Genomic DNA, 7,552 nt, shown 5'->3' with positions numbered 1-7,552 from the left:
CACGCGCCCGCTCCGGGCCCCGCGGCCACGCACCCGCGGGCGCCTGGACTCCGAAGCGCTGCGCCCACGTGGCCGGGAGCGAGGCCAGCCGAGGGGGAGGTTCGCGGAGACCACGCTCCTGTAAAGAGCGGTGGCGGTCGGGGTGTGTCACTGGAGCTGAAGGTGTGGACGGCCCGGCGCTGCGGGGCGTGTCGCGAAGGCGGGTTGCGGCCCCGGAGCGTCGTTGCGCGCACCCGCGGGCGCCTGGACTCCGAAGCGCTGCGCCCACGTGGCCGGGAGCGAGGCCAGCCGAGGGGGAGGTTCGCGGAGACCACGCTCCTGTAAAGAGCGGTGGCGGTCGGGGTGTGTCACTGGAGCTGAAGGTGTGGACGGCCCGGCGCTGCGGGGCGTGTCGCGAAGGCGGGTTGCGGCCCCGGAGCGTCGTTGCGCAGCCAGAGCCGGCTGCCGAGCGCGCCCGAGCGGGTTCCAGACCAGTCTGCGGGCCGCGGACCCACTAGAACAGGAGCGCGCGGGGAGCCGCAGGTCCAGCCCTGACGCTCGTTCCTCGTGGCCCAACCGTAGGTTCCAAAGCCCCCGCTATGGAAAATGGTGGGAATAAAGTTAGTTCCATGGCAGAAGAATAAGCCACGTGTCCTGGGCTCAGGCGAAGGAGAATTCATTGTGCCTGCGGTCGCCCGGTGCGTCGGTCGGTCGGGGTGTGTCACTGGAGTTTTTCTAGTGTTTACATTTATGTCGCCGTCTGTGTATGGGTTTTCCATTCGCCGCAATGAAAATCAGATTCGTATGCAAATAAATTAAGTAAAAAATGAGTCAACATAAATGAAAACAGTGAAGTCGTGCAGCGGGCGCGTGGGTAGGGCAGAAACCCAGAAGGCTGCTCCGGAATGACATTTTGGAAGACCAGCTCGGGGCGGGGGCCGTGCTGGAGTAAAGCAGAGCAGTGTTCTGGTTTTAGATTTAACTGCAGAAAGACGCTGTTAGCAAACATGGAAGTCGCGGGTTTGACCGGGGCAAGGTCAGGAATAGGAAAAGCGGCGAGAAGGAGGCAGATTAGGGAAGCCGGGACCTCTGCTGGTGGCGCTGGGGAGTGACGCACGAGGCAGGTGCTGGGGGCGATATGCCTGGAAGATCAAAGGACTCGGTCACCACAGGCAGGATGGCAGCCCCTTCTCCAAACTCAGGGGTCCCGGGAAGTCCCAGAAGTTAGAACTTGGGGGCTTTTAGTAACATGGCGCATGTATGAATATTAACACTCCCAGCGGGGCATGGGGCAGTGCCCCATAAACAAACACCTTCGTGTTTCTGCACCCAAATATAAACATCCTCACCAAGTGTGAGAAGGACCACAAACAGCCTGACGTCTTCAAGTTAAGTTTGGTGCCAAACGAGCTCTGATGCCAGGTTTGGTTTCCTCGCTTTTTGGAGCTTCGAGTCGTGGATAAGGGTTTGCGGAGGGGTCCCGATCGCCCCACCCAGGTTTCTCTCTGAGGCGACTTGGCGCATGATCATGATGCTACATGACCTGAGACATGGTTTCAGGGACAAGGTTACTTTTCGGCACGTTGGATTTGGGAGGCCTCGGGTCACCTGGTTATCCAGTCGGCTTGTCAGCAAGTCGGGAGCTTAGAAGGGGGACAGGGACGGAGGAAACTAAGTTCTGGAAGTACTTGCCCCAGCCGATGTCACCCACTAACGAGGGCTGTTCCGAGCCATGGAGAGAGCAGGGAGACCCCGTGCGTGCCTTCAAGTGAGAAGGCCCGTGCGCAGCCAGGTGACAGGTCCGTCCACCCTGGCAGAGTCCTCGTGCCCTTCAAGGACTGTGGGTCGCCTGCCAGGACCCTGCCTCTGCCGTGCCAGAGGAACCAGTCTGCAGAGACTTCGCTTCAGCCACACAGCTGGTTCTGAGCGGGGGTCCCCAATGGTGACAAGTCTCGATGCCACGATTCAGAGACTCATCCCATGACCCTCCTTGAGCCTCAAGCAGCGTGACCCCCTGGGACTTTTTTGTCATTTGAGAACTCTGAGCTGGAAACAGTCCTGGCAGGGCATCTGCCTGGGTGTGATTCTCCGAAAATTCATCACTCGTTACTTTTGTGTCTTTTTTTAACCCCCAAATCTTACACTTGGGGAGGTAGCCTGAGGGTCATGCCTTACTCAGAGGTGTGTGCTCTAACCCCACCCACTCGGTCCAGCTCAGCACATTCTATCAGGAAGACGGTACCGAGGAGAACTGGCTAAGACAGAAATCTGGTGACAGATACATAAATAGAAGTTGATAAAAATAAGAACCAAGGGAAGAAATGTAGAAGAATTGGACAAAGAGGGTAATGGGTTAGTGCGAGGGGAAACGGGAGAACTGTATGGAATGGCTCTTCTTAGAAATCACGCGCGGATTTGTCCCTGTCGGCTCTGCGAGGAGAGTCAGCCCCTATGGTCACCGTCACTCTGGGCATCTTGTGAATCGCCACGGCCCGCGGTAGCTCAGCTCAGCTTTCTCCAGCTGGCGTCTGCGGGCCCCAAGAGATCCTGAGACTTTCCAGGGCCCCGCAAGTCAAAACTATTTCATAATTATGCTCACATGTAATTTACTCGTTTTGACTCTTGACATTTGCACTGATGGTGTGAGAACAGTGGTCAGGACGGGAAGTCGGGGCAGTGGCACCACATCGTACCGGTAACTTATTCAGAGTCACACGCACCTGCAGTGAAAGGAACAAAATGCCAGGTTCGTTCCAAAATGTCCTTGACGAAGCAGTAAAAATTATTAATTTAATTAAACCCTGACTCTTGAGTACAGGTGTTTAATATTTTACCTGACAAAGTGTGAAATACATGTAAAGCTATCCCGCCGTGGCCCCTGGTAAGATGACTGTTCTATGAGAGAGCTCTTCAGTGAGTTCTGAGCTGAATGCCGACCTACTCACGTGTTTTCACGTGACACCATGTTTAGTTGAAAGAACAGCTGGTAGACAGTTTTGGGGATCTGAAAGACATTTTCTCGAAAATGGACAAAGTGACACTGTATTATATTTCATGGAAAACCACAGATGGTGTTTGTTGCCAATGGTACATTTGAGCTTCAAAGCAAAAATCAGGATTTGGGGAAACTCATAGCTGCTTTTTATGAGTTCGACAACTTTCCAAACACTTAAAGACTTTTCTGAGACATTGGTGGCGATATTAACAAGCGTGATTTCTCGATACTTTTTAATGGACTAGGCCAACACTTGGAAGATCTATAAGCTCAGCGAACCAATATTTTCCAAAGGCCAAGATCTTTTTGGTATCACGGAATCGTGAATGGATACGAGACCATTCAAAATGGCTTACGAAAAGTTCATTGATAATGGTTTCAGATTCTACTTTGCAGCTAGTCTTTAGAAGCCCACCACTTGTCAAATGGTGGAATAGTGTCAAAGAATATCCATGACCACCTAAAAAGGCTGTTAAAAAGACCGCCTTAGGAAAGGTGGGTGGGGTCCCCAGTTAGGGAGGCGGGAAGAGAGTAGAAAGTGACCCCAGTTACCGAAGTGCAGCCCGAGAGACCTGGGTGACAGGCTGTCTGTGACTTGACTGGGGCGTCGGTCACACGGGTGAACACACGGGATAAAATCGCACAGAACTGAACACACGCACACACGAGCACATGGAAAAACTGGCGGAACTTAAATCCGTTCACTGGGTTCTGTCATTGTGGATTTTCTGGTTGTGAGGTTGTCCTGTACTCATGCAAGGCGCTACCATCGGATAAAGTGGGGTGAGGGGTACACGGGATCTCTCTGTCTCATTTCTTCCAACTGCGTGTAAATCTACAATTCTCTCCAAATAAGAAGTTAAAAAGATACTTTTGCCTTTTCCCACCACCTATCTGTATGAGGCTGGAAGTTCTCTCTATATTTAAACCAACACAATATTTTGCAACAAGTCGGATGCAGAAGCTTATAAGAGAAGGCAGCGGTCTTCGGTTTCGCCAGACGGATCTACAGAAACGTGAAACAATGCCAGTCAGCTGATCTGTATGTTTAGAATTGTCTGAGGCTAAAGGAAGGATTAAAGAAAAAACTCTGCTCTGCGAAGGCTTTTTTTCAAACGGGGCATAAGACCCTTTGCTTAATGCCCTGTCATGTTACTGGCCAATACATACAAAGCTGGGACATTTAAGCAAGGTGTGAGTAACGGCAGCTCATCTGCTAAACGGAGTTAAACCCTTACATTAAGCTAGAAACTCTGGCTTTCTCTCATGGGCTTCTCCTTGCACCTGAGGAAGGTAAACTGAGGCAGCAATGCTGACTCTGCCACCCGCTTTTTGCTTCCAGTTCCTTTTCTGAAGGGATTCCAGTAGCCCACGGCCCCTTTCGTGGCTGGGCTAACCCACCCGCAGGGGTCAGCCGTGACCGCAGAGAAGAGTGACAAGTCGCTCCTGGATTTGGTGTAGATCTGCCAGCTTCGGGCGTGCAGTGGGGGGTGTCGTTCCCAGTGAGGAAGTCCGGATGGTGAAATTAATCCAGAGCCGCCCTTGACCTCGAGGACCTAATGGAGTCAAGACTAATGGACACGAGGAAGTAGCCACGTGAGGGAGAGGCTTATCTCGTGGAATGTAAGGGGAGCGGAGCGGCCGAAAGATAGTGGGTGACAAGGGAGGCTGTATGAGATGTGACTCACTGTCCCATCCCGAAAGATAGTGGGTGTATGAGATGTGACTCACTGTCCCAGGTCCCCAGACACAAGCCGTCCCGTGCTAAAGCCCCAGGATGGCTGGTCGCCCTCAGCGTGAGATAGTGTAACAGACGAGCAGGCACTGGGGTGGCGACTTTCAGGGCTGGCAGAGGTGGGGGCCGTGGGCGGTAAGGACCGGCTCACGAGTAATGGAGAAGAAAAGATGCAGATGGCGGTGTTCACGGGCCGTTGAGGCGACGCAGCTGCGGGAAGGGACATTTTCTTGGGAAGAGCTGAGAAAAGGAAGCCAGACTGGAAATGCGTTTAAAATTAGGCCGAGGCGTCTGGGCGTGAGAGACGAGAAATCCTGGACAGGTGAAGAGGGGGTTGAGGAAAAATATTCCCTCCAGAACCACGTGTGCGAATTCTCGAATAACTGAAAAAAATCTTTGGGATAAAAAGTGTTTCCCGGAATTTGTAGTTATGTTCCTCAGACTTCCATACATGTCGGGGTAAAACGCAGACCCTTCGGGAGATTATTAATGGTTCAACGGAATCGCTCCCATCAGGTCTGTACCAAACTTTTTAAGACAAAAAGCATTTTGATTGACATACTGGGACTTCCGAAGTGCCGGCTGTCATTACTTAACCCCAGATTACATTTGGGAAATGGTGTGTGTGTGTGTTAACTCCTAATAAATGTTAACTCATTATTTTAATATTAGTTCCTATTCATAGAGGACTCATTAGAATAGAAAATTCAACAGAAAGTATATTTACCTTTTTTTTTTTGGCTTTTATTGGGTATATTTTACTTTACCAAAGATCATTTCATCGGCCAACCTAATTAAAAGGTTTCCATGGGGCAGTCAGAATTAAACATTGAAATGGTGATTCTAGGACCCCTGGAGCGTATTCCGTCTCTAAACCAAGTCACACGTGTATGTGATGAATTATAACTTTTATCCTGTGTTGTCACCAGAATTCTTGTTGTCTATTCATCATGAACCATGCTATAATTAAACCAAGTAACAACAGAGATCGTTTCTAATAGAGACAGGACAGAATACTCGGAAAGAACGGGTTTGTTGATCAATCTTTATTTTTTTGAGTGTCAGGCAGTAATCTAGTGTTCGGGATGTAAAAGTGAACGAAACGAAGTTCTCTGTCATCGTGCAGCGTGTATGTTAGCAGCAGTAGACGGGAAATAAAATACATAAGTGGATCACGTGGTATATTGGAATTTGATAACTGCCGTATAAAAATAATAAGGAGGGCAAGACAGGATCGGGAATGGGGTCGAAGGCAGAGTGTCAGGTGTTCACGGGCGAGACAGGGTGGCCTCGTTGAGCAGGGAGGGTCTGAGCAAAACGTCGAAGGGGAGGAAAAAACTGGACGAGCAATTATCCGGAGAAGGATTAAGTGAATAAATACCACAAATGAGTTCACTTTAACTTTCACCTTCTCAGGAAGGCCAGTTCACTGCTGTCATATTGTGGTCGAGTCACTCCGAATGAAGGCGGTGGGAGTGAAACATAGCTCGAAGTACTTTTTGAATGTGTTGAAACTGTAAATTAGCCTTTCTCTCTTAAATCGGGTTGTCTGGCCTCTTTTTTCCATGAGTTTAAAGATGTGAGGTTAAACGAATAATAACGATAATGATACAGCAACAATAAATTAACATTTATCGGCACATATTGTTAAGTGTGGAAGCTTTGAATTCAGTCTTTGTGACAAGTTACTGTTTATTCTCAAAGTTTCTCCTGACTTTCAGCTTTAGACAGAGTAATCGTGATTTTAGAATTTCTGTAACCTTAATCAGTGGACAAGACTGGAGCCTTGCTTGGCAGTGCTTCAAGTTACAGATTCCAGACAGTGCCGCTCAAATGGACAAGGAGCTACTTCATCGAATAATGCGACAATGTAAAACTCTGAGTGATTTCAGAAAGCCAAGGTCTTATGGAAAGCCTTGAAGATATGCCTTCTGGAATAAAGCTGCAAAGCTCATGACCTTGGACCTGACATAGGGCTGCTGTTCCACTCTGAGTTGCCATTTGTGTATGTTTTGTCCTAATAAAATTAGTTCTATTTTATTTCTATTGTATTGGCCTCATTTCAAATGTAATGACTAATTCTTTATAGCCTGCTAGAAATATTAAGTAGAAGACACGGAGGAGAAAAGATGATTTAAAAAATAGAGTAAGGCATCCTCCTAAGATTGTAGTGAATGTATTTGCTGTGTTTACTTTTTTATTAAGTGTCCGCAGATGGCTAGTTACATTATAAAACATACAGTAAATCAACATTCTTGATCAGAATGTGTAATTACTGAACTCGTGGGTCACAGCTGACTTTCAGTCTGCCCACATTTACTCTATAATGCTGTTTTATCTCATTCACTCCACGAAAATGATGGTTCCCTGCATATCGGATCTATTTTGGGGGAGTAACCTTCCTAAACTAGACTGGTACACACAACGAAAATCAAATTTAAAACATGGACCTTTTCTGTGACCTTAAACTTTTGTTTCAACTCTCCAATTTTTAAATCTACATATAAAATGAGAATAGTAACATACTCCCTTAAGAATATGATGCCTACCATGAGAGTTGATGAGATAATACAATTAAACAGCTCTTGAAATTCTTAGAAGCAAAACACTAAATAATTCCAAGCATTTTTTTTTCTAATTACTGCCTCAAATATAGGCTAATTCAGACTGGTTTATGTCATTCAGGTTTCTTTCATGAGGCGATGAAACCTTTTTCTCGGTCTTTTTAAATCTTTGCTGAATTTTCTTCAAAACTCTTCAAGTGACCGGGCTGACCTTCCCTTCGTTTACACACGAGTGTGGGACACACGGCGACAGCTACTCTGCTTTAATCCCCTCCTCCC

Source organism: Pteropus alecto, unplaced genomic scaffold (assembly GCF_000325575.1).
Source record: "Pteropus alecto unplaced genomic scaffold, ASM32557v1 scaffold189, whole genome shotgun sequence".
Lineage (NCBI taxonomy): Eukaryota > Metazoa > Chordata > Mammalia > Chiroptera > Pteropodidae > Pteropus > Pteropus alecto.
This window is presented reverse-complemented; position numbering follows the sequence as displayed.